The sequence below is a fragment of the Bubalus bubalis genome, chromosome 2 (genome assembly GCF_019923935.1).
Source record: "Bubalus bubalis isolate 160015118507 breed Murrah chromosome 2, NDDB_SH_1, whole genome shotgun sequence".
Lineage (NCBI taxonomy): Eukaryota > Metazoa > Chordata > Mammalia > Artiodactyla > Bovidae > Bubalus > Bubalus bubalis.
The window spans coordinates 67638294-67654065 of NC_059158.1; the positions used below are offsets into that span (position 1 = coordinate 67638294).

General features: G+C 39.5%; 1 long non-coding RNA gene across 1 annotated transcript in view; it reads right to left on the reverse strand.

The window, feature by feature from the left end:
* Window positions 1-216: 216 nt before the first annotated feature.
* The window catches only part of LOC123330726, a 28850-nt gene continuing 13294 nt past the window's right edge, over window positions 217-15772 (reverse strand). The window contains exon 3 of the long non-coding RNA XR_006546808.2: window positions 217-1810. This is a non-coding gene — a long non-coding RNA (uncharacterized LOC123330726). The remainder of the gene's footprint in view (window positions 1811-15772) is intronic.

The window sequence follows — 15772 nt, forward strand, 5'->3', positions numbered from 1 at the left end:
GTTCAAGTATTTATTCCTTCTAGATGCAGCCTGTGGGACTTTCCAAGTGGCTCAGTGGTAAAGAACCTGCCTGCCATTGCAGTAGACACAAGAGAAGAGGGTTTGACCCCAGGTCAGGAAGATCCCCTGGAGGAGGAAATGGCAGTATTCTTGCCTGAAAAATCCCATGGACAGAGAAGCCTGGCAAGCTACGGTCCATAGGGTCACAAAGGGTCAGCAAGGACTCAGCAGGCATATACGAATGTGTTCAGAAGCAACTGGCTCTCCAGGCCCACATCCAAAGAAGAAGACTTGTACTGTAGGTCTAAACTAATTCTATTTCCCTGGTCACACTGATTGATTCAAGGATGGGTCAATGGCTCAATATCAACTTACCAGAACCAAGCGTTTGCTCTACTCTCGAAGGCAGAAGTTCTCTTTCCTGTTATGTAAGTAAATGCCACTAAAAACCCTGCCTTAAAATGGAGCCAACCCAGAGTAAGTAGAACTAGTAATAAACCCTAATCATAACAGATCCAGAATGCTCAATTAATGAAACAATGAGATTCCTTTTTGGTTGAGTTATTTCAGTTTGGGATTTCTATTGGTGTCTATCAAAAGAACCTTATCTGATACACACGAATTAATTAACATTAGAAGGTTACAACAGGAGATGGTAGAAGGGAAAGTGTAGGGAAATACATTTTTTCCCTTTTCTTTAAATTTTTGCCTCTTACAACCACTGTAACAACAGGAAGTACAGTTTAATTGGAAGTAAAGCTATGTCTAACATAATTCTAAGAATAATAATCTAAGGCTAACTGCCTGGACAGTCTTGATGTCAGATAAATTGGCTCTCCTGCTATATAAAGTACCTCTCTCCTGATTAGTACTTGATTAAACAACAACAACAAAAATAACCTCTTAGAAATAACAACAGCTTTCTGGATTCCATTCTTCTTAGCAAGATAATGAGCATAGCACACTGTTTAGATGTTTTTAATTGGGTGAATATCAGACAGACAATGTTTTTCTATCATTGATGCCTCATATACTAAGAATTTCATTGCATCCTAGAATTACCACATAAAAATTTCCTTGTATTTGTCACAAACATATTCCTACACATAAAGTTAGTAGCTACAACTTCACTGTCTATATATTAAATTTTTCTTTATCGAGAGTATCCACTTGAAGTCATGGAGCACCTAACCCGGTTGAAAGACTTTACTTTTGACCATGATTTGTTCTTTTCAAAATACTTTTTCTTTTTCTTTTTAAAGAGGAAAATTTGAGTAGAAGTTTGTTTCACTACTAAGCAATTACTGATTACCTACTCCATGTAGTTCTGTAAGAAAAGAAAAATGAAATTCAGAATGTGGCCTTTGCCCTCCAGAAGTTCATAAGCTGGTTTTAGTAACAAAAAGGGCAGAGTGAAAAATTTACTCATTAAAATACAAATGGATATAATACAGAATCATTAAGTGATGTAAAAATAGTTGGTAAAGGGGCTCTTAGGAAGTATCTGTGGCTTCATCAGAAACAGGATAAAAGGGAGGGGCTCTTTAAACATTCACCAGTCAATACCTGAAGGCTCATATAGTCCCCCAAATGAATGGCTTTTATCATTCATCTAGTCAAGAAATGATTCTATACGTTCTCAGCATTAGATGCTGTATTAGGTGCTCCTCTTGGTCCTTCTTACTTTAGTCTTGCTTTGGATGCACACAGTTGGGCAGAATCATTGTCCTTGGTTCACGACACTATCACTGCTCCGTTCACGGCCCGCAGCTGGGCTGTCTCCAGGTGTGGAGACGGCTGTTACAGACACCTGTTCACACACATACATAAGGGGGCAGAAATACCGAGTCAAGTGGTTTACAAATGCTCTAGTTCACAAGATAATGCCAAATTATAGTCTAAAGCAGTTGAACCTATTTATATTCCTACCAGCAATGAATAAGAAATTCAGTTATCTACATCCACACCAATACTTGGTATATTGCTAGACTGTTTAATTTTCTCCAGCCTGTTGTATGTAAAAATGGTATCTCATTGTGCTCTTGTTTCCCTAATTCATTTTAGGCTGAGACCTTTTCATATATTCCACAGTAATATACTCATTCTTTCTCAATTTTTGACTCTGTTAATTTTCTTAACATTATAGGTACAGATATAGACATAGATAATAGAATAGCAAATACAAGATTCTAGCAATTCAACCGGAGAAGGCAATGGCACCCCACTCCAGTACTCTTGCCTGGAAAATCCCATGGACGGAGGAGCCTGGTGGGCTGCAGTCTACGGGGTCGCTAAGCACCTAAGTAGGACAGGACTGAGCGACTTCACTTTCACTTTTCACTTTCATGCATTGGAGAAGGAAATGGCAACCCACTCCAGTGTTCTTGCCTGGAGAATCCTGTGGACGGCGGAACCTGGTGGGCTGCCGTCTATGGGGTCGCACAGAGTCAGACAGGACTGAAGCGACTTAGCAGCAGCAGCAATTCAGCAAAATACAAAGGATCACTTAAGAGGTCAAATCTCTCATTCTATTTGATTCTTGGAGTATGTTGAGAGAAAATATGTGCTTCTTGTGAGAGAAAAGATGTACTTTGGCATAGTAATTAAAGGAAATATTAACTCCCGACTACTATTTACCTTACATAACATCAGGCAGGTTTTGCATCAAAATTCCTCAGTTTCTAGCCTTTCTCACCCATCATCTCACTCCCACAGAATTCCAATCAAATTAAAAGAAAAGAATGCAGACAGGAAAGGTCCCTTTTACACAGAATAATTCTGAGTGAGCTGAGACCAAGACCTTTTCAAACTGGATATCTCATGAGTTCTAGTCATGGTCTGAAGACTAGCTGACTGGCCAGGAACACAGAACCCTCAGGTCACCTGGAGCCACCCCTGATGACCACAGCCAAATGTCCTGTACTGTGAGACCACAGAAAATCCATTCAAACAAAAGCTGAACTGGAATATACGTTAAATTCAGAAGGGAAAGAGATCATTGCTTTGAGCACGTGCCAGATTACCAACTAAACGAGTTCTCTCGCGTCTTTTCCTTCCAAACAGGAAAGATAGAGAGAGAATGACTGCACAAAATCATCTGCTTTATTAGGCGCCTGACACTCACTGAAGAGCACGATGAAAATGTGGTGACCTTATACAGCTATAAAGACAAACCGGAAATAATTTAACAAGATAACTTTTCCAGCTTTTAAAAGGTAGAAAAATTTATATATTCAAGACATATTCAGAAGTTCTAAATTTTTTAAGGCCATGGTTTTTTTCCCCTCAAATGAAAATGAGAAATTACAAAATTTCAGAATCCAAAGTTTCTAAGTAAACATAAGAGGTAGGAGAAGACTCAACTATAATGATCTTCATGCACATTCACAGACTGTTCTCTTAATCCCTTCAGACTGCTATAACAAAATGTGATGGACTGGGTAACTTCAAAATCATGGAAATTTCCTTCTTCTAGTTTTGGAGGCTAGAAGGCGCCAGCGTGGTTGTGTTATGGTGAAGGCCTGCCTCCTAGCTCATAGCCTGTGTCCTCACACAGCAGGAGAGGGAGGGATCTCTCTGGAGCCACTTTCATAAGGCACTGAGCCCACTAATGAGGACTCCACCCTCGTGGCTTAAGCACTTCTTAAGGCCCCACCTGTTAATACCATCACACTGGGCATTAGGGCTTCAACACAGAAATACGAGGAGGAACACAGACATTCCTCTATAGCAACTGTATCCCTACCATATTTTCTTCCTCAACATTCCAGTGTATTCAGAATACACTGGTATTTAAACTTGCATTTTAACCAGCGGACAAATTGAGACAAAGAGAAATGAGGCAACTTTCTTTTTAAAAAAAAAAATTAATTTTAATTGGAGGATAGTTACTTTACAACCTTGTGGTGGTTTTAGAAAGGAGGCAACTTTCTGAAAGCTTCAAAGGGGTAGGCCTTGCCAACAGACCAAGAAGTCCCATCTCCTAAGTCCTCCTATGGCCTGCAACTGGGCAAACCACTTTCTGCTCTTCTCACAGTAACAGGTTAAAAAATGCGCAATTCCAGCATTGCATCAGTTTAACGCTTCTTTTTAAGAAAGTTTATTTAAACATGCCATGTGATCAACTATGTTAATTCTGTGTATATGTAAGGAATGTGTGGAAAGCTCATGAAACCAGTTACCAGCCACCTCAACTCTCTTGTGCGCCCTCACAAAAACTCCCAGATGTCACCCTTGCCACACCTACTCGTTAAACTGGAAAAATTCTTGAACCACAGTAAGCAGATGCTCGAACAGATGGAAAATTTCTTTTTGGGCTGAGAAAAAGAAATTTCCAATTAAGAAATGCCTGGACACTATTTTATCTCCCTTCTAGTTGACTGAACTATGAGATGTCCTTATGTTGCCCTGTAGAATTAAAAAAAAAAAAAAAAAATTTCCATTTCCCTCAATATTCTTTATTTCTTCATGTACCCATAAACATCAGCTTAAAATATGCTCATTTTTATGTTTCCTTATAAACTTGCCATGGTACTTTTAAAAATGGAAAATTAATGAACTACTTTCATGTAATATTTATATTCAATACCTTTATTCTTACCTATCTCGTGTTTAGTTTGCCTCTTTCATTTTTTCTCCATTTACTTACAACTTTAAACAGTATCTATTCTGTGCTTAACACTCATTTCTTCACTATTTTATCCCCTACATACCCCAAAAGAAGAACCAAAAATGCAAAATAAAATAAGTTTCTTTGCACAGGGATGAAAGCAGATGTGAGATATCATCCAGCCCCCACGTGCAGCCCCACCCAACGTTTATCTTCCTTAGCATATCTCTCTAGGGGAAAGGTGAGTTGGCTCCCTCCAGAACCAGCCACCTGGCAGCTGCTTCTCTGACAGGAATTCACCCCACGCCCTGATTTTTCTTCTGAGCTTTTGCCATGCTTCTCTGCTGCTACCACCCCAAGTTCTTCACTCCCCCAGATTACAACTAAGCTCAAGGACACGCAGCATTGCCTCCATCGAAGGTCTGTGGCCACAGAGGGAGATGTACAGCAGCTTGCAGCTGCTTGAGGTATCTTGGGATAAAATATCAGTCCTAGTCTTTAAATGTCCTCAGCCATTTAAATGCACTTAATTTTTTGGCACAGTTATAATTTCACAGCAAAATTAAGCAGAAAGTACAGAGAGTTCCCACATACCCCCTGCCCCCAACACATGCACAATCTCTTCCACCAGCAACATCCAGGCACCACAGGGGGATACTTGTTAAAATTGATGAACCTAAATCGACACATCATTATCTACCCCCAAATCCGAAGTTTTCATTAGTGTTCACTCTTGGTGTTGCATATTATATAAATGTTGACAAATATTTAATGACACATATCCACCACTATAGTATCACACAGAATAATTTGACTGCACTAAAAGTCCTGAGTACTCTGCCTGTTTATCCTTCTCTTCCCTTAACCCCCAGCAACACTGATCTTGGTCTCCATCAGTTCAGCTGAGTTGCTCAGTCGTGTCCGACTCTTTGCAAGCCCATGAATCGCAGAAGGCCAGGCCTCCCTGTCTATCACTAACTCCCGGAGTTCACTCAGACTCACATCCATCGTGTCAGTGATGCCATCCAGCCATCTCATCCTCTGTCGTCCCCTTCTCCTCCTGCCCCCATCCCCATAGTTTTGCCTTTTCCAGAATGTCATATAGTTGGAATCATACAGTATGTAGCCTTTTCAGTTTGGTTTCTTTCAGTCAGTGATGCTAATTTAAGGTCTTTCCATGTCTTTTCATGACTTAATAGTTTATTTCTTTTTAGTTGCTGAGTGACAAAGCATTCTCTGGAGGTACCACAGTTTATTTATTCATTCACCTACTGAAGGACACCTTGGTTGCTTCCAGGTTGGGGTCGTTATGAATAAAGATGCTATAAACATCCCTGAACATGTTCTCTGTAGACATGTTTTCCATTCTTTAAGTAAATCCCAAGGAACACAATTGATAGCTCAGATGGTAAGAGTGTTTAGCTTTGTAAAAAACTGTCAAGCCATCTTTCAAAGTGGCTGATATTGGGTTGTCAATAAGTTCATTCAGGTTTTTAATAAGATGTAACAGAAAAACCCAAACTTTTAACCAACCCGGTATTTTGCATTCCACTAGCAATGAATGATGGAGAAGGCAATGGCACCCCACTCCAGTACTCTTGCCTGGAAAATCCCATGGACAGAGGGGCCTGGTGGGCTGCAGTCCATGGGCTCAATAGGAGTTGGACACGACTGAGCGACTTCACTTTCACTTTTCACTTTCATGCATTGGAGAAGGAAATGGCAACCCACTCCAGTGTTCTTGTCTGGAAAATCCCAGGGATGGAGGGGCCTGGTGGGCTACCATCTATGGGGTCGCACAGAGTTGGACACAACTGAAGCAACTTAGCAGCAGCAGCAGCAGCAGCAATGAATGAGAGTTTCTGTTGCTCTTTGTCCTCCGCAGGTTTTGATGTTGTCAATGCTTGGGATTGTGACCATTCTAACATCTTATTGTTCTTTAATTCGCAATTTCCCAATGACATGTGATATGTAACATCTTTTCATTCTCTTGACATTGTCCTTCATAGAGTAGGATTTTAGTTTTAATCAAGGCCAGTTTATCAAATATGTTTTTCATGGATGGTACCTTGATGTTATATCTAAAGTCACTGTCATGCCCCAGGTCATTTAGACTTCTTTCTGATGTTATTTTCTAGTTTTACCTTTTACATTTAGGTCAAGGATCTGTTCTGAGTCAGTTTTGGTGAGTGTGTTAGAGAGACTTGGGTTTAGATTTACTTTTTTGCCTGTGGATGTCTAATTGTTCTAGCGCCCTCTCATTTTTTACTTTTTATTGGGAAATAATGTTCCTATTCTTCATCTTCTCAGTTTCCACACAGGGCCTAATTTTTATAACTTAACTCACTGATTAAGGTGTATCTAAATAAGCGAGAAGCTCCCTTCCTGCGTGTCCTCGGTGAGAACATGAAAGGGAATATCTGGGTGGGAGGGAGGTGCTCACTGACTATGCCATAATTTTACTCCAAATGCAGATAAAACAGACCCGGTACTATCATATAAAAAGTAATCACTTATTGTGCTTGACATCTTTGCAATTTTTATCTTGTGCTTTTTCTTTATCTTTCTTTTTCTTCTTCATGTTTTGTGAAATAAAACCACAAATAGGCTTGATAACGATCCTGGTTGAAGTATTTAAGAAACAAGATTACTTACTGGGTTATATATACGATCTCTATATTTTACACCTAAGTACTTGTTTGCCAATATTTAATAAACCCTCCACATTTCAAATGTTCACTCTTCTAATTTTGGCAATTCTCAGCATCCTATTTTCTAAGATGTATCTTAAGTAAGTTAACACATTGTATAAAACAGTTTAAGTGAATAAAGCACTTTATTTCCGCACTTGCACTTGCTTTCCAAGGAAGCATCAAGGAATAATTCTTACATTTCTTACACCATGTAAGAAAAGACTTAAGGGGCCAACTATTGAGATTTGTTTGCAAGACATAATAGAAAAGTTGCCTACAAAACATGTCTTCCTGATGAAGACATGAAATGTATGAAGAAAGATGAAGTAGTGGGTGTGTGGACAGTAATAAATGGCCGTCACGATATATACAAACTCAGAAAACGTGAGGATAGTGTTAAATCAAAATCAAAATAGCTGTGTAATTAGAGAGGTGAGGATCACACAACGATACCCCTTTTCTTGGAATTCCAACTGCACCGGGACCCATTAATTTTGGGTAAATGAAGTTCCACTGACGTTCTTTAGAGCCTTTAGCTTTGAGCTTCTACAGAAACATGCTTTAATTGATCCTGGCAATGCAGGAACATTTCTACTCTAACCTAATGAAATAGGAATAATCATTATTATCCTTTTCTGTTACAACATCACTTGTATATAGACTTTAGGACTATTGGGAAAGTATAAGTATTTATAAAGACATTCCTTATATCCTGGAATTAACTTGGTGTTTTCTTGCCTTCTGTGAAAACAGGTAAACAGAAACACAGAGAAATTAAATGAATGTTTAAAGGCAAGTCAAAAGATAGGAAGGCAATCATTTGAAATTCTTTTCCCTAGAAACTGTCTCCTTCTTACCTATCTTTTTAAAACAAAATAATCTCCCCCCCCCAACAAAAATGTCTAAAAATCAACAAAGGGTAACATATAAACATAAACACATTATTTTGTTCAGACACTATAAGACTGATCCTAAATAAAAGAGTAAAAAATAATAAAACTTGAACCTCTTTACAGATTTAGGCTTTGTATATTTACCTCTTGTCCCCCTTAAATTCTATTTATTTTTATATATAGTTTGCAGGTTTTATGCTCTGTCAATAATGTCCCTCTTTGTTTTCCCAAATGAAAGACATAATGATCCCATTAATTCTTTCTAAATTAAAGTTTTACAGTAAAACTGACATTACCTTTTTATGTTCTTTGCTTTTCTTCAGCAAACAAGTTTTAAAGTTAATACATCCATTACAAGCCAACAAAATAAGATCACTTCTTAAATCTGTGCCCAGGGCTGCATTTGGGTCCTCTTTTGCAAATGTGTGGTTACATTTTCATGCAATTGAAACAGTAATAATTTCTCTCCAAGTTACTCTGTTTCTCCCCAACCAAGTGGACTTTAGTATGTTTAAAAAAAAAAGTTTACAGAGAGTTCAGGAGACTGTCCTATTCAGAACCTTGGCTGCTTTAATTCAACAGGAGTGTCTCTCCATCTTTTACTCACTGCAAACAGCTCCGAGCTTTTTAATAGCAACAAAGACTAGAGAGTAGCTTTTCAAGTCATCAGCCCAGCTGAGAAATGGGCCATTGACAGCTGGCCTGACGGAATATGAGTGTCAAAGGAAGCCCACAAGAACCACATGGAGTGACATTCCAACACTTTCAACATGCCATCAGAAACTCCCACAGCTGACGGTGTTCACACAGCTGTAGGTTATTAGGAAGGAGCCTTAACTGAGCGAAGGAGGGAGCCTTCTTTAGGGTCTTTCACTATCATAATAACGTTAACTAAAACCTGCTGGTAGTGAAGCAACTTAGTGCCGAAGAACAATACATCACCGTTTCCTGACGGCTGCCACAAACCAAAGGGAGCTCTACCCTTTGTGTGTTGTGAGAAACTGATTTTACATCTGAGCTTTATAGTGACCTCCTTGGGCTAATAAATGTGGCTTTTTACCTCACTTGCAGTTCTTGAAATTCCCAAATGCCTTTTTTAGATGAATAGAATTTAATTTGAATTACATTTAAAAAATTATGAAAAATAAACAAACAAAAAAAACAGAAAAAGAATATCTAAGTAATCTCTTGAATACCTCAAGTGAATAATCAAATAATTTTATAATTTACAACAAACATGAAAGTTTTGGAATACCATCCTGAATAGCCAAGACTCCATGAAATGAAAATATAAGGGAAGGTGTTCTCCCCAAATTATTTACCATTATTGACAACATATTAAAAATATATTACTTATTAGTAAAACCAAACTGTTAAGTAGCTTTAAGATAAACTTGACCTATGACTTTTCACTCTATTGTACAATGGAAAAACCATTTTCCCATTTGAATTTTAAGCATGCCAATATTCAGAAAAACATGATAAAATAAGGATCACATCACAGTCTAAAAATAACCAGTGACTCCCTTTATTGTTCCTTCCACATTTAGTAATCACCTGTTGTATGATTAATGGCTGTGGCTCAGTTTAAGAGCTTCTGTTTCTGGACATGGCTAAGGGAAATTAAGTCAAATATCAAAGCAAATCTACTGGCTTCTGTATGAAGCCAATAAGGGAATGCAAAAAAAAAAAAAAATCACTCATAGCTCATTACAAGATAATGATCAGATTTTTCTCATCTGTGTAGATGCTTTATTCAACAAGGCTAATATTGTTGAGTCAATAAAAGCCCTTCATCAAAAAATACAACCAAGAAACCTATTAAGTCAATAAAATGTTTTCAAGTTTCCCATTTCAGTTGCAGTGCTTCTCTATGAATGAAAAGCACTCGAGTCAGGACCAGCTCTAAGAGTGAAGTGCGGCTTTGATGCAGCACCATTGTTCTCGTTAAGGCACAGTTGCCTGTTCTCATCCTCAGACCACAGCATTCAGGCAGCCGAGGAGCTGTAAGTCGGGGACAGGTGGAGCAGCTGACAGTCAGATGAGCAAATGTCTCAGAAGGGCACTGCTGCTGCTGGTTACAGAGTGACGCCCAGAGCACTTTGCTGATTGGCCGTAAGGGCAGGGGTAGCCATAAGAGCAGGACCGAGGAGAGATTCAGAAAGACAAAGTTCATTACACTCACAGGTCTTGGGAGGAGGCACAGCAGGGCCACGTGGAAGATCACCCAGGTGGTCACAGGCAGAAGACAGGAGGAAGAAAGTTTGGGCCTCCATCTTTATCAATGTGGGGAAAACAAGATAGGACAGGTAAAGGGTCAGGATTGGCTAATTTGAATTATTTCAAAGGGCCTTGGACTAGTAGGGATGGTCCTCTAGTTGCCTGGCACCTGGCCTTGGGATGAGGAAAGTAGAGGCATATTGTACCTGTCGTGTATGGACCAGATAGAGGAGGTGCTGCTCTAACTGGTGAGGGCTTCCCTGGTGGCTCAGCAACATGGGAGACCAGTGGGGCTTGACCTCTGGGTTGAGAAGATCCCTGGAGAAGAGAATGGCTACCCACTCCAGTATTCTGACCTGGAGAACTCCATGGACTGTATAGTCCATGGGGTCTCAAAGAGTTGGACATGACTGAGCAACTTTCACTTACATAACAAAGGCATGGTTGCACTGGAGCCTCTGCTATTTCTAAGACTTAGCTTGCCTCAGAAGGGGCCATTTCTCCACAGCCAGAACGTTTATTTTTTTTAATGTGTCAAAGTATAATAATATATAGAAAATTTTAAAATATATACAATACCTGACCTTGAAATGAGCCCAATTAAATAAGAAAGAGACAAAGAAAGAGAAACCTTAATTTATCTTTATACAACAATAGTAGTAAATGACGGTCGCTTTTCAGGATGCTTTAAGAAGACTGATGCTGAATTGTGCCCTGTCACAGATTTTTCTACACAGCAACAATATATAGGATGATAAAGCAACAATATATAGGACGATAAATCAGCAGAAACGCCAAATTAGGCCTTGGAAGCCCTACGGTCTCAGCTTCACTGCTCTCTCACTCTTGAGCTATATTTCAAAAACCCAGTATTTATTTCCTTCCTCTTACACAGCATGAAGGCCTAGATGTGTCATTTTTATTTCTATCTAAAAGAGGTCACAGTGCGAGGACCAATCCTTATGACGCACAGATTTAGCATGGAGGCACCTCTGGCTGAGGTCCAGGCCGTCACGGAGAAGCCAGAGCAAGGAATCCACGAGGCCCACTCTGGCAGGACTCCAGATGCTGGGTCTTGCTGGGTGTTGGGGCCTCAAGGTGTGAATGACTCCTCAAAGCAAAAAGGCAAAGGACTAGCTATGTTCACATATTAAAGGATGCCAAGACCCACAAAGATTATGTGTCCAAAGGGATAAAAATCCTTGGAAGATGTTTCACGGCTAGGTGGCCACGCAGATTGGTTGGTACCAACCCCCTGCCTGGTTACACCTATGGTCCAAGGAGTTTTGAGCAGTAGTCGCTTTTGTTTTCAAAAGTGTCCCAGTAAGCCTGTATTCAGATTCCAGCTCCAGTATTTTCCAGGACAGTTGGGGTGAGTTGTTTGACCTTTGTCAGTTTTCTCATACATAAGTGGGGATGGGGGTGCGCACCTCATAGGAGGTTGTGAGAACTTTCTATTAATATAGATTAATGCCTGTGAGATGCTTAGAACAGTGTCTGGTAATGAGCCAGTACTCACACAATGAGCGTTAGCTATGATTTTATGTTCTGGCATTTATGATGCGACTCAAAAGATATTATGAAGTGATTTCTTCTATTTTGGATCCATCACTAGTCGTCTGACTATAAATGTCAAGTAATTATCATAAAATATTATCTAAGAGAGAATATACATTGTCATTGTGTATAAGGTGTAATTTTTTGGCCTGGGATAAACAGGAAAGTATCAGGAGAATCTTTGTAGTTGGAGTTTTGCATATAATAAATAAATGTAAAATGCACTATTTATTCAACATGAAGATTATTTTTTAGTGGACAAATCTGTACTCAGAAGATCACTTGCAATCAATGTGGTATAAATGTTTTGTTTTCCCCCACCCCACAAATAATAGGCTTTTCAAATAATGAGGTTTAGAATCATAAAAATAACACTTAGAAATATGCATATAACTCACATGTATATTCCCTGGTGACTCAGATGGTAAAGCATCTGCCTGCAATTCGGGAGACCCAGGTTCGATCCCTGGGTTGGGAAGATCCCCTGGAGAAGGAAATGGCAACCCACTCCAGTACTCTTGCCTGGAAAATTCCATGGATGGAGAACCTGGTGGGCTACATACAGTCCATGGGGTTGCAAAGAGTCAGACACGACTGAGCGACTTCACTCACAGGTTAAATATCAGGTTTTAATATGTGTGTGCATGTTTATGTATAAATGGCTTAATTCATAAAGAAAGATATTGACAGTTAAAACCATATTACAATTAAAAGACACTTAAAGAAAAGGGCAAAACTAGCCACAAAATGACAAAAGGCATGGAAGGGTGACAGTATCAAGAATGCACAAAGTCATACAAATCAAGGAGGAAAAAATAGAAAAATGGGATAAAGGAATAATTATTTTATACAAAAGAAATACATCTGGACAATAAATGAATGAAGTTAATCTCAGGAAAAATCTTGACAATGCATATCAGATCACAATATCGTTTTTCAAAATTTGTTTTGAAACTAATGCTGATGCCTTCAGCGATTCACCAAGGGCTTGGGAAGCTGATAACAGAAATAACAAATACTTATTAAGAAAAAAAAACTAGAGAAGTTATTTTCCTTCCTTTTTCTTCTTGCCAACAACCTTTATTGTGTGGGTCACCAACTGCTGCACAATTACTTTGCTTTACAGATTACAAATTACTCTATTTACCAATTACTTTGCTGACAAAGGTCCATCTAGTCAAGGCTATGGTTTTTCCAGAAGTCATGTACGGATATGAGAGTTGGACTGTGAAGAAAGCTGAGCACCAAAGAATCGATGCTTTTGAACTGCGGTGTTGGAGAAGACTCTTGAGAGTCCCTTGGACAGCAAGGAGATCCAACCAGTCCATTCTAAAGGAGATCAGCCCTGGGATTTCTTTGGAAGGAATGATGCTAAAGCTGAAACTCCAGTATTTGGCCACCTGATGCAAAGAACTGACTCATTAGAAAAGACCTTAATGCTGGGCAAGATTGAAGGCAGGAGGAGAAGGGGACAACAGAAGATGAGGTGGTTGGATGGCATCACTGATTCAATGGACATGAGTTTGAGCAAGCTCCGGGAGTTGGTGATGGACAGGGATGCCTGGCATGCTGCAGTCCACGGAGTCGCAAAGAGTTGGACACAACTGAGTGACTAAACTGAAGTTCTGCACGTGCCATGTGCTCCATGTTCCTAGTGATAAGGAAAAATCAGGAAAAGTATAATGTCAAATTTTAAAATATAAGTACATTTCCATTTGTATAAATAATCAGAAAATGTATGCACAAAACTGCTTTTTAAAAAGACTCAAGAAACTTTTGAAATTTGTTAATCTAATTGTGATTCAGTTCAGTCGCTCAGTCATGTCCACCTGTTTGCGACCACAAGGACTGCAGCACACCAGGCCTCCCTGTCCATCACCAACTCCCAGAGCTTGCTCAAACTCATGCCCATTGAATCAGTGATGCCATCCAACCACCTCATCCCCTGTCATCCCCTTATCCTCCTGCCTTCAATCTTACCCAGGATCAGGGTCTTTTCTAATGAGTCAGTTCTTCGCATCAGGTGGCCAAATACTGGAGTTTCAGCTTCAGCATCAGTCCTTCCAATGAATATTCAGGACTGATTTCCTTTAGGATGGACTGGCTGGATCTCCTTGCAGTCCAAGTGACTCTCAAGAGTCTTCTCCAACACCACATTTCAAAAGCATCGATTCTTTGGTGCTCAGCTTTCTTTATAGTCCAACTCTCACATCCATACATGACTTCTGGAAAAACCATAGCCTTGACTAGACGGATCTTTGTTGCCAAAGTAATGTCTGGGCTTTTTAATATGCTGTCTAGGTTGGTCATAACTTTCCTTCCAAGGAGTAAGCATCTTTTAATTTCATGGCTGCAATCACCATCTGTAGTGATTTTGGAGCCCCCCAAAATAAAGTCTGCCACTGTTTCCACTGTTTCTCCATCTATTTGCCATGAAGTGATGGGACCAGATGCCATGATCTTTTGGCAATTATGGAATTATGATTATCCACACTGAAATTAAAATGTTATAGAAAAGCACAGCTTTAGACACACTATGCTCTGCACTTGGCAATTTTAAGTTTAAAATTTCTACTGTGACCAACCAAATTCCTGGAAATTGAACAAGAAATATTTAATTTACAATTAAGTAAAAGTTAATATAGACTAATATATAGAATATAAAGATATAAAGACAGAACATAAAGACATAAAGACAGAATATAAAGACATAAAGCTATAAATTAGAATCAACCTAACAAAAACCATTCATAAACCTGTAGCTAATGATTCACTCTACATAGTCGCTTAGTCATGTCTATCTCTTTGCAACCCCATGGACTGTAGCCCACCAGGCTCCTCTGTCCATGGAATTAACCAGGCAAGAATACTGGAATGGGTAGCCATTCCCTTCTCCAGGGGATCTTCCTGAACTGGGGATGGAACCCATGTCTCCTGTATTGCAGGCAGATTCTTTACTGTCTGAGCCCCCAGGGAAGCCCCCTACATAGTACAGCATTGACTAATTCAAGAAATGAAAAAGTAGAAATGTTCTCTCCTAGAACTTTTAGAAGGTAATGACAACAGACTCGGCATTTGATCATAACCTCCAAATTGGTGATGTCAAGAAGTTCAGCTGAGGAGCATATGTGTATCTGTTTCCTCACATGCTTGTTCTTGCAGCCATGCTTCATAACTCATCTGTTTTAGCCAGAGAGCTTCCTCATTCAAGAGAAGCTTGGATGGTGTATAATGAGGAGGAAAGAGGGAAAAGAACTATATTCCTCAACTTACACAAGAAATATTTATTCTCTATCCTCTACATGCCATGTACTGTGTTGGATGGTGGGGGAAATGTGAGCGAAATGGAGGACCAGATTACAGAGTGGTGTGTGTCCTGATATGGGAATAGACTAGAAGAGAACAAGTCAGGATGCATGAAGACCAGCCAGGAAACTGCTGCAGTAATCCAGGAAGGACACCCTGGCCTGAACTAGAAACACGGGGAGAAGAGCGATATTCAAAGGCCTTCCTAAGGCACAGTCAGTTGGATTGGTACCTGGAAAAAGAAAATAAAGGTTTACTCTTGAGGAAGTGATATTTTTAATCTTTACTCTGAGTATCTTCTACTTACAGGAATAGTGAGAAAGGATGTGCTGCCCAAGGCACTAATGTGTTATATAGTAAAGAAAAGAAAGATATTCGGATATTTCTCCATCCGATGCCTATGGACAGTCATGAAAAAAGGAGACGTGAAAGTCATTCACTTGTGTCTGACTCTTTGTGACGCCATGGACTATATACAGTCCATGGAATTCTCC